At 44.2% G+C, this 27,850-nt stretch overlaps 1 pseudogene; it reads right to left on the bottom strand.

Annotated features, from left to right (window-relative positions):
• Positions 1 to 429: 429 nt before the first annotated feature.
• On the bottom strand, positions 430 to 27,171 carry LOC119899806 (annotated as a pseudogene).
• Positions 27,172 to 27,850: the final 679 nt, after the last annotated feature.

Below are 27,850 nucleotides of genomic sequence, written 5' to 3'. Positions count from 1 at the left end.
GCTGCAGCAGTGTGTGTATTTTCATGTGGGGTCCACCCCACCGCCCTCCCATATCACCCTGTTAAAACCTCTTGCTACCCCACGTACACATTTCTAGATTTAGCCGTTTCTGGTACAGTTTGGAAGGTTATTTCCTGATGTTAAGTTTCAACGAGTCGGCACTTCCTCTCCTGAAAGAGAGCAGGTATGACTGAGACTGACAGGCCACAGTTCACAGATCATATCTTGATATTTAAAGTGGTCTATAATTGTGGAAGGGCAATTATTGATCCACTAATGGATGAAAGGAGCGGCGGAGTAACCCAGTGTTAAGAGGAAAACTAGTAACCTCAGAATCCCTGTTAAGCATCTACAGTAGCACATATTAAAATCTCCCAGAAGTTTCACTTTCTCCAGCTGTTTCTGGCTACTGAAATTAGAACAAACCAGCAAGTTTCATTCCGTCTTTATTTTTTTTCTTGTATTAATCACTCATACTCCAGCAATTGTTCTGCAGTATTTACACTTTTGTTCTCACGTGGTGATGCTCACTCTCCCATCCCAGCACATATGATCACAACCCCCGTCATAAAAAAAACAGACATCTGAAGGAGATATCGCCTTCAGTGGGGATGAAGGATAAAAATCCACATTTACTGAAATGGTGAATTACGCTCACGGCTGTTTGCTACATTGCTCACATGGCTTCAGACACAATACACGGACACACCTTTGACCGCTGCAATAACAAAAAGCATTTCCAAATCAGACTCGGTTATAGAAATAACCAGTAATGCCATTTATTTAAATTTGTTGTTCACTGTTTAGAAATCAAAGTCAAAGAAAAAAGACTAATTATAATTATAATCAACATAAGTGACTTACTAATCATACAAAATCAGCATTTCCAGAGTCATTGTGCAGTGTTTGGGCCAAATGCACAACACAAGAGGAAACTGCGATTTTATAACGTTTGAGTTTAAAAGAATCATCATTTTCATCATGACACCGGCACTTGAACAATTCTGCATGTGAGCGTGAGACTAAAACCAAAATATCCAGCAACAAGTCTGCCATGAAACCTTCCAGGGTCACAAATGTTGAGAGCTCCGGGAGGCATTAAAAGGCTCAGTGCAGAAGAGCGGCAGGACACATGATATGTAGAAAATGCCCTCACAGGAGAGAGCAAGTGTACAAGGGTTAGACTTGCTATTAAAATTCATTACATTTCACACTCAGATAAAAGTCTACCATCAAATTCCTTTTCCAAAGAAAAGATGATGCAAATCAGCTTAAAGTCTGTACACAATGACAACAAGACAGCGTTCAGCGATCCCGTCTCTGTAAACCAGCCGTAACAAAATGAAAAAGGGAGGCAGAATTAACACAACGGAAATGTACAAAATGAAAAAAAAAAAAAGGCAATTTACTCTATAACAGTATCAAGAAACTGTGTAACTATTTAATATTAAAAACATAATAAAGAAGGACAGGGAGTACCGTCACACACACACACTGTGATAAGGGGTTTACAGACCCAGCTCAGAGACCGGGCAGCGGGCTGAAGGTCAGTCAGGATATGAAGAGGAGATCTTGGTTTACCAGTCCCACTGTCCTTGACTGGTTGTCAAGATAGACCAACTAAAACTAAGACTTTTTTTCTTCTTCTCAGTACTGTGTGTTTGTGCAGACCAGGTCCACGACCTCTGCTGCAGGTCTACCTCTTGTCCTCTCCATCCTCCCCAACCTTCCAACCCCCTGCCCAATCTGAGGGTCCTTCTTGGCTGTGAGACCAGCCAATTACCTGCCAACTCTGCCAATTCTCCCGGGCGCCCTCCCATTTTATTTGTCTTCCCATAATTCCCTCTAATAATTTGCATTGCCCGTACACAGATCCAAGTTTTGGATGTTTGTCGCCCATGTCGCCAGATCTTAGGCACTGAAGCAAGTCAATTCTAGGCAACCTAAAATGCTCATATTCACCGGGCTTTTCTTCATATCCTCACATTTTCTCACAGGCGTTACGACAGAATCCACTTAAACCATATGAACCGTCAAAAGGGACAAAAATAAAAAACAAAGATAAGTAAATACTGGTACCTGTTGAATCTAAGGTTAACTTGGCTCAATAGTAAGATTCCAAATAGGCCCAAAATAGTAGGCCTCCATTTGGTCTTTTGTCATTTCACACACAATCAGAAACACACAGAGCCTGGGTCATCAAGTCAAAAGTAAGAGGTAAAGTATGGAATGTGTTAAATGGGTAAACGTAACACAGGTGGATAACTCATAGCAACGTTTTGATTTGTTCTGGTAGCTGGAAGGCTGAGGTGCAGTTCATCAGTATCACCACAAGAGGGAGCAGCAGCACTAAACTTTCCCCACAGAGCAGCAGGTGGTTTGAACAAAGCAGCAGTCTCTCTTCAGCACTCCTGGTTTCCTTCTGTTTTTAGCGATAGCTTAAGCACCTGTTAAGTACCATCCAAGTTAATTTTACTCTACTCCTATCCTACGCTACATTCATCCACCATCTTTCCCTCTTTCTAGTCCGTTATTCCTGCTCTCCTTTGTCTGTCCCCTCCCCCACCGCTGCAACCTCTTTCTTTCTTTGTCCTTTTTCCTCTCAGTGTTCGTTGAACTGCTCTAACATGTTACCATCTTTCCTGGTTACTCGTAGTACTCTTTCGCTAAGTAAAGTAAACGTGTTGTGGCCCTAAATATTAGTACCGATTCATTCTTAGACCGCGGTTCAGACGGAGGCGCCTCGATATGCCAATCCTCGCGCAAAATCGGCCGAAACTGAATTGCTATTTCTTGCCAGATTCGCTTGAGGGGCGGCGAGTACAGACCAGACACCAAAGCTATGGCCTCAGATGGCGAGGCGTCCTGTCTGAACCCTGTCAACATTTAGTACCTAGCTGGCTATTAGCTGAAACCATGAGTGCCATCATTGTTTCTGCGGGTTTTTTCCCTCCTCCTCCTCCTCTGCGCTGCTCGTCTTTCTCTGTGCTGCAGCTTCCTCAGACTCCCTCCCACTTGTGCTGACCTGCTTGCTTGAAAACTGGGAAGTTTGGCCAGACTCGCACTGACAGGCAAACGCAGCAGTGACTCAATCAACATCTTGAAAAGTGGTTCTGTCTGCAGAACTAAATCAATGTCCTTTTAAGTGCTGGCAGAGAGAGTGTGTGTGTCTCGGTCCAGGACCTTTTCCTCCTCCGGCTCCGGTTATTTTCATTCAGGCCCGCTTCTCGTCCTCTACTCCTCGCTCTCCCTTCCACCCTTCACTGCTCTCACACGACGTCTCCTGCTGTCCTTTCACTTTTCCATCAGTCCGTCGTCCTCTGTGATGCCCTGAGCTCGGAGCTCTTCCAGGACGTTGTCGAGGTGTCCGGGGTCGGGGAAGCCGTGGCCTGTCAGGTTGGAGCCAAACTCGGTCTTATGGTGGACCTTGAAGATGTGAAGAGCAAAAAAAGTGTCTCAGTCTGACAACAAATCTGACGTGCGTACATCTCAAACTGCAGTCAAACCACATCCATTCTTGAGTTACGGTCTAACGGTGTGTGTACCTCATTCCAGATGACGGTGTCAGACTCTCCTGTAGTGCTCGAAGTACCGACTGAGAAGATCAACCTGCGGTCCCACGCCACCAGGAGCAGTCTCAGTACCTGACGGGCAGGTTTGGGAAAAGGTAAGGACAAAAGGTTAATTTTAAAAATACCTTAAAAAACTTTATTTAAATTCTGTATTACATAAACTGATGCTGAAATTCTGTTTACCTTGCGTCCTTTCTCGCTGTCTGGGAGGTAGCAGTGTCGGGGAAAGCCTCTGGCAGTGAAGGGCTTCCCTGGGTTCGGATGCTCTGGTCCCTGAAAGGAGAGGATTAATATTAGTAGGCACTCACGCTAATCAACCAAAACTGACCGCGTATTACCTCATACGAGAATAAAACTACTGCCGTCAGCCCGCTTCTTCTTGAGTACCTGAATGCCTGGCGGTATGTTGTAGATGATGCGTATGGTTTTGCAGTCGGGGATGCCCTGGTAGAGAGTGAGGGATGACGTGGTACTCCATCTTCCCTGCCGGTTGGTTGCCTGTCTTCACGCCATAGATGGTTTTACAGGTGGGACACTGAAGACTGTGAAGAGAGCAGAACGTTGATGGATTATACGGCTCGTCCGTGAAAACGGTGAGACAATGAAGAGTAACGATGTCTCTGTCGCTGACCTACCTGCCGTCCTTGTTGCCATTATTATACATGGCCACCAGACACTGGAAATGGTACTGGTGTCCACACTGTGCCAGTCGCCCGACTGACTCCGCCCGAGACACGGGCCCCACCCCTGGACCTTTATATCCAGATGGACCCCCCAACGGCTCCATACAGATGGTACAGTCCTGGGAAAGGCAAAGAAAGCCCATCATGAAAACCTCATCCCTCTGGATCATTTAGTGTGAGAGTGTCGTGTGAGTTAGCAAATACTGCTCGTACCTCCTCGGGTGGACTTTTTACTTTCTGCAGGTACTTCTTCACCACCTCCTCCGGAGTTTTACCTGCAGAGAGAAAGGAGAGGGAACAGAAGGAGGGAGGGAAAGAACAAGTCCAGGCTGTTGGTGAATCATTTCTGAAACTGACTGCATGAACGCGATGATAAACACACTTTAAAATCAGGCACATGACAATGTACAGGATTTAAAGATGGAGACAGATCACCTAAAACTAATAAACTACGGGGTTCCCGGCTTTCTCTGAGTGCTTACCCTTGCGCGCCTGTTTCTTGGTGGTCTTCCTGCAGCAGTGGCCAAGGCCTGGCACGGGTTTGATGTCACTCTTGCTGACAGGTGGAGGGTGCAGCACGAGTTTAGGGGGCCTGGTCAGGCACACGGGCAGCGCGGCAGCACTCATCAGGATCCCTGTGATCCCTGAAATACAGCAGAGAGGAAGTCTGGCTAGAAGACACGTGTGAAATTCCCAAAAGGAAACAAATCAAACTGTCAACTTTCTCTGTTTGTGAGCAGTGGCTGGAAGAGTGTGTGCGATTTACCGGCCAGTGCAGGGTGAACGGGACTGGATCCATTGAGGTTCTTCACTGGGACGGTGGGTACGCTGCAAGAGAAGACACAAGCTATTCAGTTCATGTGTTTCCGCACTTCCCCACAGCCTTACAGTGACCGTCGAGTCCCACCAGGCGCGAGAGGAAACCTGGAGACTCCACCCAACAGATACTCACTTTGAAAAACAGATGACTGTCATTTTCACACTCGGAGCTAAACCAAAATTCACAAAGACAAGAAAAAAAAAAGAGACAACAAGCGAATGATACTGGCTAAATAAATGAGAGTCCTGTCAAATATTATCTGTTTCTTACAGAAACTTCCAAAAGGATCAACAAATGTCTCTCCCTCTGTTTCTTCCCTCTTTCTGTTGTCTCAAAGTGTACTACTTTGTTCGGCGGTTAGAGAGCGTGTGATTACCCCGGCTGTCTGTGTGTGTGTCTTTATTTATAAGAGCTAATCCAAGGAGTCACCATCTGCTTAGTGAGCTCAAAGAGATGGACGTCACACAGCTGCTTGCTGGGGATTTCCTGCATCGTCATCATCATCATCTCTACGTGACAAACACACTCCCAGACTCAGGTCATTTGTTTTTATGGAATGACACAGAAGTTTACAGTCCAGTATATTTTTAGCTTTAACTGGAGCTTCATTATTATTATTAAATTTGAGCTGTACTCTTCTAAATAAACACGGAGTCCCGATACATTTTGGTGGCTTACAGGTTATATATGTGGCTCTGTTCAGACCTGTTCAGGGATGCCTTCCTCAGCTTCAACTTGCTTTTCCTCCGTTAGGAATATATAGAGCAGCTGGCCTGTTGAAAGCTTGTGAGCGTCTCCAAACACATCGAGGACGATAAAGATAAAGGATGAGTTTTTAGGAGCGGGGCCCCCAGCCTTGTTTTGTCTTATTAGTAATGGCATAGGTTTTTTTTGCATACTCATCTAATTAGCATACTACTACTTGAGTGTCCAGGGCCCGAGAGAGTCCGGTAAAGTAAATTACACATGTCCATTTACTTTTAATGGACAAATGTAATATGTTTTATACTTTCCGTGAATATAATCCAATTAATCTTATTTCCATCCTGTACAGACGCCTTATTTTGAAAACCGGACGTTGTCACATGTGTTTCCTCCTCGCGCTAAATTCATCCAGTCCGACCCGGTTTGATAAATATTGTTGTATGTGGTTCTCGTCTTTACAGCCTCTCTTCAGGTCGGACTCTCATACTGCAGCACTTGTCTTTGTAAAGAGTCAAACTGACAGGATAAAGTCTCTAACCTGCCCGTCAGCTCGCTCTGGGCCGTCACAGTAGATTTACCATAAAGGCTTGAATACGTGTGCACTCCAAATTTAGGTGCGGCTATCTTAATCGAGAGGAGTGGATGTGCAAGGAGACAATTCAGCAGAACAGCATCTGCAAACGGCGATTTTTGTGTCTTTCTCGGACACTTTAAAATGCTTCCACACTGCCGTCATGCCAAGGTAATTGTTCGGTAAAATTTATTTGGTCTTTTGACTTATTAGGCCGAACGCCAATAGTGTTTTTCGGCCGATTGATCGCGGTTGCCGAACATTCAGCGCATCCCTAATACTAACTATCATTGTGGGAGATAGCGCAGCTGTGGCCAGCGTAAACTTAGTCCAAGTTTTAGATGCTACAATAGGTGTAAACATCACTTGGCTGGATGTAGCTAAGCCTGGCGTAGCCGCCCACCTGGAGGCTACTCAGGCTGTCGAACAACACGCACACACACACTGTGGGCTGAGAGTGTGTGTGGCGTTACAGTCTTCATTGCAGTCCTAAAATGACTGCTGGTGGGGAGGAAATAAACACACGTTTGGAGGATGTATCTGACGACAGATCTGCTGTTAACTAAATGTGAAGATCAGCTCTTTATCAAGGGAGCAATGGAACCCAAACAAGTCTCCTCCATAGAAAACGGCTCCATTTAACACAACAGCGCTCCACCGATTGAGCCCCTCTTATCACCTCACCTCATACTAGCAGACTGGAGCAGGCGGAGCGACAGACAGAAGGACAGAGTGCACTGGTGATCTGTTGTTTCCTGTTGTTGGTTTAGCTGTAACAGGCTTTCTATCAGCGCATTAAGCAGCTTTTACTTAACCCCATCTCAGAGAAACATACGACACGTGAGTGAATGACTCACTTGAATGAGTGTGTAAGTCTGCGGCGGTATGGATGAGGGAAAAGTGTGAGTAGAACAACAGTAAACATAGAGGGCGAACGTCAGAAAGCACGGTTGTACTCTGCCATTCAAACAAATGAATAGATGCAGGTGATACTGATCCGCTGAGAACTTCTAAACACACACACATACGTCCCATGCTAACACATCACAGGTTGAAGAGAGACTGATACACAGAAAACACTGATGGGTTTCCTCTCCTGCCTGCAGCTATGATACAGTCGATTATAAGGTCGGGCCGATAGACGATGCCGTCGTCCATCGGCGATGGCTGACAGGTGGTCGATGGTCGAACAAGCGTCGTAATTGTAAAATCCCGCCCCAGCAAAAAAGAAATCTAAATTTTTCGCATTATATCTCCATTTGAAAGCAGGTTTTAATCAAATATCATCACTCAAAAAACATATCCCCACATGCTCTTAGTATTGTATACACACCGACCAGCCATAACATTATGACCACCTGTCGCTCAAATCCTTACGCCGTCCATATTTTACTGCTTCAAACATCAACTATGAGGACAAAATGTTCTCCTGCTGCCTGATATATAACACCCACTGCGGCTCCATTGCTACTACTATGTTTTTGTTTGTTTGTGTGTGTCATTACATGGTAGTTTATGTATGTATACGTTTTTGTTTTTTTTTATTGAGCGTGTTGTCCTGTTTGTTTTGTCCTGTGATTCTGATTCTTAGGATGTTTACAGAGAACACGTACAGGCCTCTGCTCTGTCCGCCCGCTTATTTGGAAGATGACGTGAAAGTGATGATTAAGTCTTAATCATCACTTAATCATGATTTAAACGTCATTTTCTTATAGGTGGATATGTTCATACATGTTTTGTCAGCACAGTCAGAAATTTTGGGCCGTGCACAGAATCACCCTCATGGGCTTGGACAGGTGACAAAATGTCTGTCATGTGAAGTCTCGGATGAAGAAAATCTAGGTTTCTACCTGTCATAATAAAAGCAACAACTCTTCTGTAAGTGATAGTGTGTCAGTCTGTGTTGATCCTCTCTCTGCTCTACGTCTATTGATCTTGCTCAAATTAGTGAAACAGATCTGCAGAGCTACATTGACAGGACAGCAGTCTTTCCTAGTTTGTTCAGAAAGGAAATAATCGCCTGCCACGTGACGGTGTTGTACATGTAACAATGTCACACCTTGGCCTCGTCCCCGGTCAGTCGGAGACCAGATATCCAACAACCAAGTCGTGAGAACGCATGGCCGAGTGTGGCGACCATCACGTCTTCGTCACATCACGTTTCCATCTATGTTGATCAGATTAGTCTAATCTCACATGTTGTCACAGTAGTTTAAGATTTTAAAACTTGTCAACACACGATGGACGGACAGACGACCTCCTCTGTTATAAATAGGCTGCCTGCTGAAACACCTAACACTGGATGATGACAGTCTATTCATATTTAACAGGCTGCTGCATTAGCACGAGAGGCTTTACAGTATGAGGTAAGGAAGAGAGAGAGAGGGGGAGTGTTGAATCAAGTCTGATCCTGGATTAGCTTCGTGTAGCTCATTAACACACTTTCCAGCCGCCTCACCGGGGTGCTGAAGACACACACAGCTCACCACTGTCTCTAGATCACACACGTTACAAACAAACAAATAGATTATGAAAGTACTAAAAACTATCAAGTCAAGTACTTATTAGTACTTATTAGTTCTCTGAGTTGTGGAGCTGGTTCGTCAGGTGAGGTGAACTGCTTTGCGTGGTGAAACTGATGTGACGTCATCAGCGCTGTCATCAATTTAAATCACAGAATTAACATTAATTAAGAGACAGCTGCTATGACCAGGCATTTTGATAGTGATAACAGAATCATTCCCATCAGAGCTTAGTTAGTTTTGCTCAAATAACAATATGGCTGCTATAAACAGTTGATCGAAATACTAAGGAAATGGCAATATGGCCAAGTCAAACATCCTAAACGCAGGAGCTGCACTTTCATGATCAAGGTAAAATATGTCGCAACATGCCTTTGTAGATGAAGCACAGAGATGCACCGGCCTACAAATCGTGTTCTCCAGAAAAAAGGGAACGTGTTTGTTTGGTACACACCCCAGCAAAAACACTCCAGTAACAATCCAGCAGCCACACAAAAGCAAAGACACCAGACAGCAGAGACAACTGTACAGTCAAATCTGTCTGTCCTGGTATGCGTCACATGTGTGTGCGTTCATGTTAAACTGGTCTCATTCTTCTCCTACATTCGGGGATCTCCGTTTTGCCCAAGGTTTCATTCTGCATACTGTATATTTCCTGACAGAGAAAGTGTGAAGTATCTGTTCCTCTCTCTGTGGTCACAGCTCCCTCCACGGGCTCACATGGAGCAACCTGTGAACTAAACAGGTGCCAACACCTTCTCTCTGCCCATTTCTTCTCCCTCTCCCTGATGAATTCAGACTTTGTCTCTTTCTTGCACCCCTTCCTGCTTCATTTGCTGTTCCTCAGTGTGCCGTCTGTGCAGTGTGCCCTCCCCTCAACACACCAGTTTTCCCCTTTGTCTCATTCCTAAAATCCTCCATCTGAGAGAGACACACATTCTTCAGTGCATCTCCCCTTAGGATTGTCAATATTTACTGTGTGAGAGAGAGAAGGACAAAGTGTGTGTGTGTGTGTGCGCATTTGTTAAATGCCTTCACAGCCGGGCATCTCAGCACATGAGTGTGCGTCACCTCCCTCTCTCTTTGGTGTTGGCCTGATTTCTTGCACAGCAGTGTGATAAAACTTTGACAGTTTGCTGACTTGTTTCTTTGTCTTATATCCCCCACCCCATTCCCATAAGCCCTTGTCTTGGGTGCTGTCTGAGTCTGAGACTGTCTACACACACATATATAAATGAACACACCCCACCCCTCCTGACATTTGTGCCTGTCTAGGGGTAGCAACAATGCTGACTGGACCAGTACCATTGTCTACCTCCCCCCCACCCAAAAAAGGTTCTCTATCATGAATATCCTGCCAGTTCAGCACTGGCATCTATATGATGAGACATCCCCCCACCCGACCCCCAGAAGCCCACCTACCATAATAAATACTACGAGGGTACGCTTGTGAGTAAAAGTGGGAGAATTATGTTGAAAAAAACTCTACAGGCTGCTAAAGGTAAGTGGAACCTGAGAAATACAGAGAAGCAATGAAATCAAAAAAAAGAAAAGAAATGGTAGAAAAAGAACATAGAGATGACTGCGCAGAGCGAGAGGAAAGAGAGTAGAAAGTAGAGAAACTAGCAGAGGCTTTGCATTGTGCTGCTAATGCGACCCAGGCTTGAGTAATCCAACAAAGGTTACTGTGGAGACCAACAATGAGGCTCTGAGGGGCCCCGACTGCTGAGACGCGACGGGAGAGGAGGGAGAAGAGGAGCCAGGGTAAGAAAGGAGGGGGCAGGGAACAAGCGACCGGGTGGAGGGAGGGGGGTACTGCCAACAAATCTACATCTCTAAACCGTCTGACTTTGCTTTCAGTTTGAAAGTGACTGTCTGTAGGAATCCTATTTTTTTTTTGTCTCAAACTTAAAATGCATCACTTCCTGTGCAGCCGCAGGCTTTTTCACAAGAAAAGAAAAACCCACACCTGTTTAAACCAACAAATGGGTAGGCTTTCATGAAATGGTTTTAATCACTGATCCATTTCATGGAACATTGGAATATATTATTATTCTAGTTTTTTTTTTTCCCCTGGTTACACTACTGACAAATCTGTTTGAGGGAGTTGAGCTGTGACCAGGAAGTTGATTAAAATCAGCTTGTGCTGGTTAATGAGCAATACTTTCCTCTTCTCTGTATGACTGTGAAGCTGGAAACAACAGCAAGTGCAATCAGCCATGAAAAAGTGCTCAATTTTGTTAAAAAATGTCCCCATCTTAGTTTAGCTTGTTAGCATGCTAACATTAGCTCATTTGCACTTGGTGATTTGGTCATAAAGTATCAGACAAATGGAAATGTTGACCTGATGGATATTATGTCAGTAGGCGTTGTCCTCTGGGGACCATGAATGTCCATCCATCCAATAAATTTTAATATTTCATTGTGGACCAAAGTGACAGAAGACCAACAGACATACATTGCTTTCCAAAGAGTCTCAAATATGTTTGCTGTATATGTTCATCTTGGTAAATATCCCCGATCACTTCAGCAGCTTTGAGACGACTGTAAGACAGTTTAAAACACACTGTACCATGGACATGCAGGGCAGCAGGTAGAGAGAGAGTTGTTAAAAAGATTTAGTTGGAAGGTTTTAGCTCAGAAGAAAGTCAGAGAAAAAAAACGGATGATGAAAGAGAGATGAGAAGGAAGAAGAGGAGGAGGTTAGGGCTAGAGAATGATTAGACAAGAAGCAGGAGTTCAAGCATGCTTGGAGAAAAGGACCCAGAGAGAGCATTGGCTGTTTGGCAGAGGCTGACTTTTACTCCGAAGAAGTCAAACTTGCATTTGCAAAAGTCAATTCACGGTCACCTGCAAGTGGTCAGCAATGTCAGCTGGTTAAATACGTTTTTGTACTTGTGTTTGCAGTTGACTTCGTCTCCTCACACTGTCTTGCCATCAAACAAGAAGACCTCATGTTGCACTGACTGCACAGGGTCACAGAACGGACAGCCTTTGTGAATGCACTTAATTGGATTTTGTTGGTATGCTGCTGGCATTGAACATAGATAGAAGTGTGAAAGAACGACGCAAGAAGACAAAATGATCTTTGTGTGCTGTTGTGACATCTCACTATGATTGTTTCCCACAGTGAGATTCTCCTTTTGTCAGAGAAGTGGGCTTACATGCTTGCACATTTATATTTTTTGTTCATCCACGTTTAAAAGTAAATTTAAATTCAGCAGGTCTCCACTGTGGCTTCTAATTTGAGACGGTTATGTGGGAGCCACAGTGGACCCCTCACAGTGCCGCTCTTTGCTCAGACCTTTGCACCATGCATAGTGTTGTATGCATTAAATAGCTTTAGAGAGGGAGGTACTGCTGACCCATGGCCTACACACTCATTCCCCCGTCCTCTCCCTCCTTCCCCCTCTGCTCTACAGATGCCACTTCACAGATGGACAACACACAGAAGGTTCGGCTGACTTTTGACATACACCCCCACATACACACATATTCCACAGAGTTAGTTAAACATTTTATAACTTCAGATTGGCCTTGCTTCCATTTCTCATTAAGATTATTTGAATTCTCTAATCTACATTATAGTTACATACATTTGTACAAGTGTTTCAAATTTTAAGGTCACCAGAATTCACCGCCTGCTAGTACTGCTGACACATGAATGGAGGGCGGCTACCACTGAATCCCTTTTGTCTCAGTATTTAAAATTCTTCTTCACTGCCTGTTAATCTGTCACCTTCATGCAACATCACTTTTATGTCTGTTTAGGGCATTTTGCTCAGCAACCCAAATATTTAATTAAATAAAATTACAACTTCAATGCTAAACCGGTCTGAAACCCAAAGATCCAACCAGAACGCAACAGTCAATCCAGTATTAAATTATTTCATTGACTCTTTAGCTAAAAAACAACATTATGCAGCTCTCTTCATTGATCTATCCAAGGCTTTTGATACTGTGGATCACGCAATATTAAAACAAAGACTTTTCAGTGTCGGATTGTCAGAACAAACAGTCTGCTGGTTTTATCTATCAGGTAGATCTCAGTGCGTGCAGGTAGATGGTCTCACTTCCAGTCCTCTTAGTGTATTCAAGGGTGTGCCCCAGGGGTCAGTGCTTGGACCACTCCTATTTATATTATATATCAACATTCTTGATCAAAATGTCTCTAACGCAAATTTTCATTTCTATGCTGATGATACTGTGATATACTGCTCTGCATCTACACCAAACCAGGCTCTTTGTCAGCTACAACTTGCTTTTGATACTGTACAACGCACCTTGTTTGATTTAAAACTTGTTTTAAATGACGACAAAACAAAACTTACGTTGTTTTTCAGTGCAAAATCAAAGTCACAGAACCTTCCACCCATCACTACTTCTCAGGACTCAGAGACTGAGTCTTTATCTCAATACAAGTATCTCGGTATCCTAATTGATCATTCGCTCTCTTTTAAACCTCACATTCAGCAGTTGGCAAAAAAACTGAAGCTGAAACTGGGTTTTTATTTTAGAAACAAGTCGTGTTTCTCCTTTGAGGCCAAAAGGAGACTTGTTGCTGCCACTTTCATGTCAGTGCTGGACTATGGCGATATACATGCATGCATCCTCTCAAAGCTTGAAACTGTTGGATACTGTTTACCATGGAGCTCTGAGGTTCATCACAAACTTTAGAGCACTTACTCATCATTGCTCCTTGTATGAGCGGGTTGGTTGGTCTGCATTGTCCACCTGTAGACTTAATCATTGGCATATTCTTATTTACAAGGCTATTCTTGGTCTGCTTCCCCCATACCTACAAACCTACATCAAAAAGAAAGGCAGAGGAAGATATTGTCTTCGTTCTGAGGACTTATTTTATCTGTCCCTCAAGTCCGGACTGCGCTTGGAATCAGCTGCAAAATGTCCTGAATCTTCAGGAGCCGGTTTCACTGGTTGCTTTTAAAGTACTTTTAAATGACATGGAGGCTGTACACACTGGCTGTAGATGTTACGATTGATTACTCGGACGATCCTTTTTGTTTATCACTTGTGGTAAATATATGAAATTTAGATATTTAGTTGACCTTGTAACTCACTATTTATTCCCATCATAAATTGTTATATTTTTTACGTTTATGTTATACGTTTTACGTTTATGTTATGTGTTTTAATGTCTGCAACCTTGTTAACTGTGCTGCTTCTTTCTGGTTAAATAAAGGTAAAATAAAATAAATTAAAAGGTATGCTATTGCTATTATTTGCATCTTGATCTGATCTGCAAAATAAAAAAGGCTGCCACAACGTTGGTCAACATTAGGATTTAGACCCAACGTCGTGGACCCTTAATCTAAATTTAAAAACAGCAAAGCAAAGGTACTTTGTCACATACATATAGCAAGATTCAACTTCTGCATTTAACCCATCCCTGAAGTAGGGCTGGACAATAAAACAATAACAATAATATTTGCAAGATAATTTAATAACCGGAGCAACCGACAACACCAGAAGCTGACCCACCTCTAGCACCATCATCACCATCTTCCTCAGACCACGTAAATAACTATGAAAGGCCTTTACTGAAGCTACTGGTCAGGGTCTCTGTCTTGTTGCGTGTATGTTATTTTCTTACCCTGATGCTATGAGCGCTCTGGACTGGGCCATTGCGATCCTCTGTAACGCTGGTCTGCTCAGCCCGGCCAAGCTTGATCTCTGCGGCAATGGGGCATGGCACACTGTTGCCACGGACGATGGCGTGCGCTGCGGCTTCATCACCACCGGCGACGGAGAGGGCACAGGAGAAGGAGGCGTGGTCACCCTGTTGGCAGGGGTAATTAATGTGGCGGTTGGCACTGCGTCGTTGGCTGAAGATGTGGAGAGCTTGGTCGGAACGGGCGGAGGGATCACATTTGGGTTGGATGATGGAGGCTGAGGAGGCGGGAGGGATGGCGGAGGGGGCCGGTTGGCAGGCGAAGAGATACCCATAGAGGAGGTGCCAGCGGTGAGGGCGGCCAGCGACTGAGCGAAGAGCTGGGCGTTCCTTCGTGGAGAGGCAATGTTTTTGGAGATGGCGAGGCCGTGCGGCAGTGTCTGATAGTAGTTGGAGTTGGAGTTGGAGTTCTGCTGCTGTCCTCGTCCCAGAGTGGCTGATTTAGATGGACTCAGAGGTTTGGAGGTGATGGGTGCTGAGTTCTTGGGCCTCTGCATTGTTAGTGAGCGTCTACTAAGAGTCTGTATCCCTGCTCCTCCTGTGTTGGTCTTCACACTAAGGACCAGCATGCACTGCTGACAGGAACAAGGATGGCCCAGTCCAGTAGCTGGTAAGCCCCCATTAGGGTAGACAGAGCTTCCAATCCCCATGCTGGTCCCTGACACCCCAACACCCAGCAGGGCTCCTGTTAGGCCTCCACCTCCTCCTTTGGGTACTGGGAGAGGACCAGATACTAAAGGGAAGGCCATGTCAGCACGTCTCTGAATCCTCCGACACCTCTGGCTCTGTCTGTTCACCTGCAGGAGGTCGGAACAAAACATTTTGGATTACGGCGTGAAAGCTCACCCATTTGGTAACACATGTAAAAGTATGGAAGAAGTTGATTTTATCATGATGTCCGTGTAAAGAATTTAAACAGACCTGTGTCATGTTCTGAAAATCAATGAGGTAGCAGAAGCCGAGTGGTGTCAGGTCGAGGCAGGGCTGCTGGCGGTTGTGGGCGTTGTCAATGGCGATGGCGACCTCCATGTCGTAGGGCGTCCACGTACCCGCATCGTTTTCCCACTCCCACTGCCAGCCCTGACCAGGGGCCGAGGCCGGGTCATAAAAACTCCTCCGCACCGGACGGATGGTTCCTGAAATAGAGGAAGAAAAATAAAAAATGTGTGTTTGTTAGTTAATTTGTCCCAATAACTCTCTTCAATAGTTAATTTATATCAACTCCATATTATACACAGCAGTGTAGGCTAGACAATGACTTCTATCACAAGCAGCTCAGCTTTTACAATCATTTTTCTTTTACATAAATCCCCCCTGGTGAAATCCCAGGAAAGTATGAAAAAATACAATACTGCCCAAGCCTACTGTATAATTTAATCAGCGTCTGTTGTTACACATTTAGCTGCATGTCCTCTGAAAACTACATGTAAAACTCTGAATTGGACTAAAATGTTACAGTAAATCCACAGATTGAACATTCTGGGCTTTGGTTAGCCCCTTGCTAAGAGGGGTGAGGCTGACAGCATCTACTTTTCAATTCGAATCCTAAAACCACCTCTGAAATGAGAACAGATGGTAAAATTTTGATTGTAAACTTCAACTACAAATTACTTGATTAAAGGGTAATTTAGGTATTTTTAACCCTGGGGCCTATTTTCACACATTTTGGGGTCAAAATGACCGGTAGGTACAGAAAGTTTCTGTGCTGTAGATGTTTCAGATGGCAGCTGAACTGGCCGCTGTGCCCGTCAAAATGACGTCCACATAAAGGTGCTTCGTTTTGTCCTCGACAGGCTCAGACTGTTAAACCAGGTGTCTGATAACATCATGGAAAGGATGCCAACGAGTGACTCCCTGTGACACAATTTGTTTGTTTTTTTTTTAAACAGGAAACTGAAGTCTCGCTCAAGGACAATTCTCTCGTGAGAGGTAAGCTGTTGCAGGAAGACGACGGTGGAAACGTAAGTCAGATTTGGAGAGAGGCGTTTGTTGTGTGAGGGGAACGTTAGGAAATAAAAAAGTCTTGTGAGCAGTTTCTCAATGCACCCAACAAACTCGTTCCCACCGGCGTTAAGCACAGCCCTAATTACAAATGCTGCAAAAACTGTGAGTTGGTTGGGTTTCATTTGCATGAAGAACTGAGACACAGGAAGGGTCTGAAAAAGGTCCTGACAATAACGGTTGTGCAACAGCAGTGTGACACTTGTGAGTTTAACTGTTTGCAGAGCACTCGCTCTTTATCTCACAGTCGTCTTAGTCAAATTACACTGACAAAGGCACTACTAAACAACCTAAGCACAACTGAATAAATACTCAAAAATACAACATCTCTGCCTCCCCAGTGAGTGGGAGGGGTGGGAGGAGGGTCCCTAAACCAACCAACCAGATTCTGCTTCAGTCTCCAGGGGTAACAGGCTATTCAGTCGATGCCAGGACAAAGAGAGGAGGGCATATGTGAGTGTGAGAGTGAGTGAGAGACTAGTACAAAGAGGTGATATTGGCAGAGTGGCATCGGCACACAGACATCAAAAGGAAGGGGTTGAATGGAGGAGGTGGGGGCTTTGTTTGGTGTGGACAGAGACAGAGAGAGAACAATCAAAAGAGATATCACCCACTGTATTGTTCGGTATGTCTATAGTTGTACAGTAGTTCATTTTCTGGAGGAATAACTAAAGAGAAAATCCTAAATACGCCACTAGAGCTCTTCGGAGAACAAAGTCTATGTTACAGGAAGAGACAGACAAATATACGGAGGCTTTAAAATGTGAGGTGAAGTGTTTGTGAAAGTATATGTTCTCTGCTGAAGGAACCCAGCGCGGCAGGGAGCACTTGACCTGCTGATTACCATGTGAAATTGAATTTCTCTCTCAACTCCAGAGAGAATGAGTCCATTCACAGTCAGACAGCAGTGCAGCTTGGCTTCAGTCTGCTGTTTGTCTGACTGTGCTTTCCCGATACGGGGAGGAGAGGCTGTTCGTCCTGGCGGCGTCGGGACAGAGGCAGCTCCACACGCAGTTCCCACCATGATGACCAAAGTGTAAGATGCAACAATTTTGTCGCGACATTTTAGAAAGAACTTGCACGATGTAATGAATGCATGTTTAAACCACAATTACACAGTATGTCATTTGTGTTGATGAACCTGCTGTGGACACAAACAGCTGAAAACCTGTTTGCTGCAGTAAAAGTGTCCAGTCCAAGAGGGAAAAAACACACAATTGTATTATTTTCTTTGTGCAGGTATGAATACAGCAAAAAAAAAAAACATTATGGGAACGGGAGTTGTGTGTTCAGAATGACTCTTCTTAACTATCAGGTCATGGTCTTACCACGAAGAGGACAACCTGCCTTTGCCTTCGTCACGGCGTGGGATCAGGAACCTTTGTATGTATATGCGCCTACACAGAGAAACCAGGCTACAACTTCAAAACCCAAAGACTCTACACGCACACACATACACACTCTCCCTTAAATCATCTAGTGAGCACACTGGGTGTGTGTGTGTTTGTGTAATCATGTGTTTATGCGAATGTAGGTATGCTAAGGTGTGTCTCATATCTACAAATGAATCAACACTTATCAGATAAAAGGAGGCGTTACCGGTTCTGACAGTTCCAGCTGTAGGAATGTGTAGTTTTGGGTTACATACATACAGTATTGTGTGCATGTCTGTGTCCATGGAAATACAGCAAAAGCTCTAATACTGTAATCCTCACAGTACCACACCCCTTCCAAATTTTTTCATCTGTTCGAGCCGGATCAACAAGGCCCGCTGCTGCTCAAATGACGCACACAGTTGGAATCAAGTGCAACATGTCTGGGTGTGGACGCGCTGGATTTATGCAGTGGTCAGACTGCGGGCGTTTGGGCGTTTTTACAAAATGTACCCATTTTTTAAAACATCCTTAATCTACTAAAAAAAAAGAGAAAAAAGAAAATAGAAAGTCATTTAATGAAACCAAGAAAACGATCACTTGTTCTGAATAAACTTGACACATCTGGAAGGTGAAAGAATTGTCGTGATGTTTTTGGAAAGGAACTAAAAGGCACAAGTTATCAGGGGAAATATGTGTGAACATTAAGGAGTAGTCAGGGCCATTAAATTAAAGTGTATGAGAGGGGGAGAGAGAGGACAAAGAGGCCTGAGGCAGGTGGAGAAGGAGACTGACCATCTGGTCTGTATTGTTCTCTCTACCACTGACCCCTCCCTGCACGTGCACGCACACACACACATACCCACACACGGCTGCAGAGTGACCTGCACATGTTAGGGTGGGGTCATACGTCATGCATGGCAGGATGGTGTTTGTGCTCCTCTCACTTCTCATGAAACTCCCAACATCAGTTAGTCTGTGGAAAAATTCAGCAGCTGGGATGAGCCAGCACTTCCACTTCCGCTTTGTTCAGCCACTTCTGTGACTGTAACAGTGACTGCACATGTGTGTGGTGCACGACTCCATTTCACACAGGTGTTTTGGCCACAAATGGTTATAAAAGCTATAAAAAAAATAAATAAAAAAAAACACAGGTCTCATGCACACGTTGATTCACTCTTTACCTGCATCATCCTCACAGACTCTGCTTCTCCCACCAGCCTGCTGTGTCCCGGTGAGAAAAGTGCCTGAAGCTCTCTCAACCGCTCAACCACAACCAAATGAGTTTGCGCACACACATTCGTTTGCTCTTTCAATGGGAACATTTTCTTGATCACTGTTGGTCTATTGCCACTGACCACATTAAAACATGTAAAAAAAAATAAGCATTTAAATATGTAAATAGAATAAATGCAGTTTAATGCCTACAGCTGGAAGTTGTAAGACTAATGAAAAACAACACTGTTTGATTAATCCATTAAAAAGAACTGTTAGGTGCTGCCCTACTGTGCTTTTAATGCAACGATCTGGACAGATTCTGCCGCGTTTTGCTCAGATCTAAAGAAAAAGCGTTGCCAATGGAGCTTAGTGACCTCAGTAATGTCCATCTCTGAATCTACTCATGTCATAAAACAAAGAGACGCTGACAGCAGTAGTGTGTCTAGCAGTTACAGTACAGAGAGGCACTTAACACACTTCTACTCAGACACACAACTTTGGGCTTCCCTGCCCATCAGACTCTCCTAAAATCAGCCACCAATACCAAAACTTTGTGATCTCATGCCTCACGTTTCTTCCCATTTCTCGCCCTTGGAAATGTACGTGTCCCAGTTTGAACCCGGAGTGATTTCTGGCCTAACCTGAACCCAGCCCAAGACAAATTGGATGAAATTGCTGCTAGTTTCCCTAATGATAACTAAAAGCACTTCACTTCAAAAAGAATCAACTAATCCACCTTTAACGGAGGCTTACGGGATGTTGGGGCGGAAAATATAAAACTTATACATAATATGTGGGTATCATAGTTTAATATCTAAAATGAAAATGACATTTCACACAAACAACAGAAAAATCCGAACTGATCTTGAGGCTGAAACAGAGAATAGAAAATCAAGTCCAGAGGAAACTGGATCTAAAGCAGCGGGATCGTGTTTTCAAAGGAGGAAGAGCGATTTGAAAGTGCATGAAACAAGAGAAGAACACGGAGACTGAAACAGAGGATGAGCTCACAAATGATCTAGAAGGTCAAGCTGAGTCACCGAGACAAATTCTACCAGCGCTTTCTACTCTTTTTATCAACTTCTTTCAAACAGTTTCCTTTTGTCTTCTTCACTTCCCCACGTTCCTCCTTTTGTCTTCTCTTTCTTCGCATTAGTATATTTCCATGTTTGTCACAAAGTTTGCGTTGCCTTTTGTTTCCTACATGAATGAACACCCCCCTTCATTCACCAATCGCTCCTTTAAAGCTATATTTCCATCCATCTGTCAGGAGACTTTTACACCAACCAAAACATCAAAAGCTGCTGAATTGATACAGTGCAGTGTCTTTCTGCATGCCAGCCATATCTCAGATACACTATGGCCAAGGGTGACGCAGCTATTCAGTTCAGTAAATCAACTTAAAAGGGATATTTAGCAATTTATTACTGCACTTTATTGAAGTTGGGGAATTTACATGAGACACATTTTAATGACGGATGGTCCAAATCAAAGCAGCATTTTTTTGCTGCACCACGTAAACGTTAACTGCTCCTGTCAACTACTAACACAGCTTCCCTGTGGGCTGGAAATGACAGACAGGACAGACACATAACTCACTGCTGATTGGTTGGGGCATCTATAGGTTACCAGTTTAATGATAAACCAAAAGTAAAATTCCTGATGGTTAGTATTAACGAGTTTTCAGCCTGAAAGTCTGAAATGTGGTCGTATTCTGGTTTTTCTTAGAGTGCTGAGGGAAACTTGATTTTGAATGTTATGAGTCATCTCCTGACCAGCACCCACTACTTCAAAGCAAGGTGATTTAACTTTTAGCCCAGAGCACGATGAGGAGACTTGGTGGAAAATGTCGTGGTTTGTCTGTCTGACTTGCTAACAGCTTGTAAACTGTTGTTCTGCTGCTGTGTGAGTCGTGTGTCTGCAGACTCTATTCGCCCACTGCACCTGATAACACAGTCACCCAACCAACATATTTTGTTTATTTAAAATCTGCTGGTCGTTGAATTCGGTTGTAAAAGTGTTCTAACAGGAGAAACGCTGCAGACTCCTGTACAAGACTTGTCAGTATTTATGTCTCATTGCAGTTACGATCACTGTCTTATTAAGACTCATTTGTATTTATGTAAATTGTGCATGTGGTCACTGCATGTATATGGTTTTCATACATAAGGTACAAGCAGAAAGTGCGCAGCACTGCTAATTCTATTTGTGGTTTTCAGAAGAAAACTGATGATTTCAGCACATTTTAACAATACTGATAACTGTCATCATTTATAAATCGCACCATCAAACCCCAATTCATTTCCATCTATCTGGCTGTCTGTCTAGCTAAACACACACTTTCTCTGGCACTACTTCTTTCCATTCTTTAGTTTTTCCTCTCCCTTTTCAGTCTTTCCATTTCTGTTGCATTGCATCTCTCTGCCTCCCCTGTGAGCCACTCTAAACCCCGTCACATGAGAGTCATCAGCCACAAGCAAAAGAACTTGAATCCTGTATGTGTGTGCTTATGCAGGGTCAGTGTTTCACAGCCTGGTAATGGAAAACATTTGACTGGTTTGATTGATGAAGTGTGAGGGTGTTAATCAGGGTAAGTTTGGGTTTGGAGTGTTTAAAGTCAAGGACGTAATTCTGAGGCAATCTGTTGTTGCCGCCCGTAGCTACGGTGGGATCCATGATACAGGAACAAACAGTGACATAAATATTTCTTGACATCTTCACCGGCTTTCATATATATGTCTGCTGCTTGTGTGCTTTGTGAAGCAGGCAGTGAGTGATGTCCCCCACAGGCCTCACAATAACAGTAACCCAACATGCAGAGTTTCACAACAACAGAAAAATACAAGAAAAGCTGCAGAAGGGAGCTGAAGTCAGGAGGAAAGAAGGTAGACAAAAGCGAGTGAAAACAGACCTGGCTGAGATATTGAAAGCGGAGAATCAAAAGAATAAAGTCTTGCCTAAAAACCGAATGTTTTGTGGAACAAATGACAACCTGGATGTATTTTTTTGTGAATATCATCGCCCAGAGATAACATTTACAGGCAGCACAAAAAATTTATTCCTGCAACATATATTGCAATGAAAATAATCAGAACATTTCACCAGATCCATGCAGAGTAACCATAACTGTCATCACCTGGGTACTTTAAAAGTCTATCCTCTTCTACTTCTCCCACACTCGGTTCAGCCCTCTAACACCCCTCCACAAATCAGTGGCGAGAGAACACATGCAAACTACAAATGGACTTGCATTTGTGTTATTTACATGTAATCTGCCAATAAAATGTAATCTGTAAACAGGCCTCCCACCACGGCTGAGGACTGTAACACTCTCAAACTCAGGCAACAGGTTTATCTATATGCGGGCAAGATGTGAGTACAGATAGATCTGCATACTGCAAGTTGCGTGTGGGTGTGTTTTATGTGTTAAGTGTTTCTTACATTAGGGCATGATCCAGCCCCGTGACAGTAGGGCTGCAACTAAAGATTATTTTCACTGTCGATTAATCTGTCAATTATTTCCACGATTAATCGATTAGTTGCTGGGTCTACAAATTGTCAGGAAATGGAAAACTAAAATGTCGATCAGTGTTTCCCCCCCAACGCCCCAAGGTGACGTCCTCAAATGTCTTGTTTTGTCCACAACCCAAAGATATTCAGTTTGCTGACATAGACAAATAAACAACCAGAAACCGCTGATAATGGGAATACACACACACACACACACTCGTGCATTGAGACACCTCTAGCATCCACGCTACATTTATACCATGTTTGACTTTGCCTTACCTGACACTGTGTATTGAACTTCTGTATAAAACGTACTAACGTGAAACGTGGGAGGGCTTGAAAAAGCTGGCGCAATGACGAGACTTCCTCACAGCAGTATTGTGGAATCTCTGTTTATAAAGGGTTACTGTTTGCTTCCACTCCCTCCCCCTTTCCTGTCACCACAATCCAGTGGATTGAATCCACCCCCCGCTCTATCGTCTATGGGTAGCCCCCCATACAATCCCTGCCTCCCCAGTACCATGACCCTAACACCCCAGGGCATTGTGGGGGTCGGGGAATGTGTCTCCTTCAGCAGGACCAGCTGGAACGAGAGCAGCAACATGCTGCAGGAGCAGGAAAAAAGAAAAATGCCCCTCAAAGAAACTGATGAAGGTCCCATGAAATAGGAATGTATTTCTCCCATGTTTACCAACATGGCATTTACATAGGCTTATTATAATTTCTTCTTCTTCTTTTTATATGTCTCCCATTTTTTGTTTTAAAAAAATCATTCCCTTCTCTCAGTGGTTTCAGCGCAGTTGGTTTTGATTTAGTCATTTCAAAGAATTTTCAAAACATTTGCGGGCAGCGTGACTTTCATTTTCATGTGGAACCCCTCCTAACGTTAGCCGAAGTCCCCTCCCAGCTCGTGTCGTGCTAAACTTAGAAGACACATCTGACCTCAAAGCCAATTCATGACATTATTCCATCATCCATCACAAGCACCTCGGCTAAACTGCAAAAGTTGCTTCCGGAGCACCTGTTGCTTCACCTTGAACTCAATCAGTTCAACAAAACTTTGCTTACTTTCCTCCCCTCTAATGTAAATGTGCACTGATTGTCTCTGTGAACGTGGGCTACCACATGTCACCACAACCGCAAACACCAGATTTGTTTCATTTCTGTGTCAGAGGACACCAGCTTTAAGAATCACTTCCAGCTCCGACCGAGCAGAAAATGCATCTGCTCTTGGTGCTTGTGCTTCTTGACAAGACATCCTGACATCTGCAGACAGCTGGCTGGCTAGATAAAACTCCCCGGCAGACAGGGGAGAGAAGGCAGCAGAATCCCCACACTGTCCAGGCGTCTCCCATGACTTCACCTCTTGTAAGATGACACCTTGTTAACAAACACAAACCAAGAGCGCAAATCACTGCGCAGAGTCATTTTTCCGTCCGTCCCTCGAGAAGATGTGGATGACGAATTTAATAACTCACCCAGCCCTAAATAAACTACATGAATACATGCTGAGAAACCGTATCATACTGTAAATACAAATCACTGTTTTTGGGGGGGGCCCAGCATACATGCGTGCAAAAGTACACCCACAGTAACTAATACACTGAAGTGAAGCCGATCTCTGACCCAGCACAGTACAGAAAAACACTGTTGGCCCAACTCTATCTTTGATTTCTCTCTTTTCCCTTCTTAATCTTTCTTTCTTCCATTCATCTCCCACCTTACTGACCTTGTAACAACCGGTGAACCCCAAACCTAACAGCCCTCCCGCTCTGCTCTGCTTCTCAAACCCCTCTGACTTTCACCTGCTGCGTGTGCGTCTCACGGCCACAATGGGGAAACTCACATCTGTTCAACAAAATCCAACAATGGTGGAGGAGCCATATTCAGAGAGAGAGAGAGAGAGAACACAGGCTCCCCAGTTATCGCTTTCCCTTCTGCAACAACCAGTCTCACTCCATCTACATCCCCCCCCTAAAGGCACACACACATATCACTCTAGCTCTCCCATGTCAACGCCAAAACAGAAAGGCCCTTGGGATTTTTTTGCCTATTGACGAAACTAAACACACAAGAGGGAGGGCGGAGATGAGGGAGGGCGGGGGCGCTACAGAGGGACGACAACTAAAGTGAACTCTGCTCATTAGGCCTTGAAATATTCCACTCTTCCCACAGACTCCAGCTCTCCCACCATAGCTTCAGCTGGAAGATGTGTGCTAGCAGCAGGTTTGCCATGTTACACAAGCTGTCTTTGCATTTTTAGTCTAATAAATAAACAAAATAAACAACAGAAATATACAACTGTACACATTCTACCTTTCACCGAAGTCAGACTAGCCGCCTTGTTTAACTTATTCACTTCATTCAAACTCTAAGAAACAAAAGCATCTTGCTTTTTTTTACACTTTTCCAAATATCACCAGCTCTGATTTGGTGGAAATAAACCCTTAATTCAGAGTTAGATATATTCTGTCAGGTAGATACATTTGAGTGTGCTATGTTTTGGCACAGAAAAACAGTGAATAAAACTGTGGATGACCTAATGGCTGAGGTGAGGGAATCAGCAGGGTTGATCCATTTCACAGCGCGAGCAAATACACAACACGCCGAGGACGCTTCCCGGTCAGTGGCTGTTACAGGTTTCTGATCGGAGGCTCCCCAGTTTTGATACCTTATTAATATTATGTCTGTAAACCCCTCACGCTACAGGATCAATTGGACCCAAAATTATTCTCTAGTGTGCTGCCTGCATAAAAGGACCCACTACTAGCTGGGGTAACTACTTAACAGCAGCTGCAGTTACTTTAGTGATATGCTAACCCCTATTTGTTTGAAGCATGCATTTGACAGGTGACCAAAATCTTGCAGTTCTTTCACACTGCATCTTTAATGGCTGTGATCAAGATGTGAGCATAAGAAGTGGCACGGACTAAAACTATAACAGAGTTACGAATGTTTTCTGGTTGGCGCAGCAGGAAAACATGCCAACAAGTGCAATTGTGACAAACTGTAAAACAAATAAGACCGTGATTTGTTTACCTTATAGCTCAAACCATACAAGCTAATGTGGGTTCATTTTTAATTTAAAAAGCCCAATCTGTAATTTAAAAAAATAAAAAAAAGGACAAATCAGTCCATGCTGTGACTGTCTTTGCTGACAAAAGCACCCGCAGCCAGTTCTTTTCCAATCACGCAAATACTTTAAGCAGCAAATCATGGGATCAGCTTACAAAACCCAAACTCAGTTTACTGTTTCGCTCTTGTGCTCCACATTTAGTCAAAACTCACTACAGCTGTCCCCAGATAAAGCTCTGTGTGCTGTACACGAGCTGGGAAGACTAATCAAACTTCGGTGTAGCTACAGTGAAACTACCCAGATGCTTTGCAGTCTACATTTAACAGAATATATTTGACCCAGAAATGCAAAGTGCTATGCTAGGAACACAGAGCTGGACAGCAGCAGGGTCGCAGATTAGCTAAACTAATATTCTGAATTTAGGGTCCAGACAGAAGCGATTACACCTTTATCTTACATTTAGAGCCACACAGCGTGGACACAATGATGTGGGGTCAATGATGGACTTAAGGCATGAAGGTTATTGGAAAGCCATGAATATGATCAGCAGAAAACAACAAGCAGAAGCTAAAATAAGCTGATTATACAGTAATGCACAACACTTAAGGTCCCTTTATTAAAGCCAGATATAGTTTTATGACCTTTCACCTTAATAAAAAGCCCAAACATTACATCCTGTCTTGCTGTGGCTCCCAGAGTCCTCCCTGTCTTACCTGTGTCCTGTCTGAACTGGTGCATGGACTGGAGATCTATGATGTAGGGCGAGAGCCAGCTGTCCACCTGGCCGAGGACCACGCTCCCTCCGCGGGGGTCGCTGCTCCGGATGGCCGCCTCTATCTGGTGGGAGACGGCGGGGCTGTAGGGCCGCCACCGGCCGTGTTCGTTCAGCCATTCCCACACCACCACGGCAGAAGCCAGAAGCATGTTGTTATTGTTGGCCCTGGAGAAGACAGGAGCGGTGAAACACCAGGAGGACACTTATTTCTGTTAGCTAGAAGTATCGCTAAGCCCCTCGGTGAATGAGCGAAGGATCTGTTTGCCAAACCAGAGGCCAACAAACAACATTTCATTACGATATCAATTTTAAGCTGGCCACTTCTGAGTCTATGCGTCTTTCTCGCCCTAGTGATATATTAAAACTGTACCCCCCCAAAAAAGCTAAAACAAAGCCAAGTTTCTTCTTACATGGAGCCGATGCTTGATAGCTAACGCCGGGAGAAGGCGACACATTCTTCTCCGGAGATCCGAGCTCCTCGCATGGCCAAAAGCAGAAGGAAGCCTTTGGCTCTCGCTCGACCTGCCTTTGTTATAACACCGTAGTACGAAAATAAAAACAGCTGTACAGGAAACAGACGACGAAAAGACGTGAATAGTGTCGCTTATGTTCGCTAGTCGCCGCTCCAGACACGCCGCTAGCTTCTCCGGCGAGTCGTTGATTTCCAGCGAGTCGTTGATTTCCAGCGACGGCCTTTTTTAGGTTTTCGAGGGATTCTCGCCTCGGTGCGGGCGAAGAAATGCGTTTTAAAACGAAACTGTTGTTCTTATAAAGCGTGAGCTACACGTAAATCCCGAGAGAAGCAGCCCCGGTGGTGTCGGGGTGTAGACAGCAGAGGCTGGTGTGTGTTTTTCTCCCGTAGTTTGGGGCGTAGCATAACGAAATGTTGAGGAAAGTAGTGGCTTCCAACAGCGCAACCTCAGTAGTGACTCCAGCATAGCGGAACAGGTTCAACTGGATCCCGGGAGCACAGCAGGTTTACACTGCAATGTTCAAATGTGCATTAGGTCCCAAAGGCAATGCATTATTATTATTATTATTATTAAGCGATTTAACTCAGGCTACTAATTCCTGAAGCTCTGCTGCTGCAGCCTGAGGATTTGAACACCTTGGTTAGTCCACATGCACATCTAACGTTACTCCATCATTTCACTGCACACAGAGAGAGAGAGACAGAGAGAGAAGGTCCTGAATCAAACATTCACCTGTTGATGTGAACTTCGCGACCCACCCTCAGGGTCCAAGACACTCGGAACAAAAGGATCCAGGATCCACACAGACCTCCTCATGAAGTAAATCTACCCTTTCGTCCCCTCGGCTCCACCATGGCTC

This window comes from Micropterus salmoides, unplaced genomic scaffold (genome assembly GCF_014851395.1).
Source record: "Micropterus salmoides isolate LMB-PRFRI ecotype aquatic unplaced genomic scaffold, ASM1485139v1 Ms_hic_scaffold_12, whole genome shotgun sequence".
Taxonomy (NCBI): domain Eukaryota; kingdom Metazoa; phylum Chordata; class Actinopteri; order Centrarchiformes; family Centrarchidae; genus Micropterus; species Micropterus salmoides.
The sequence above is the reverse complement of the archived record's forward strand: the minus strand, read 5'-3'. Positions and strand labels throughout refer to the sequence as shown.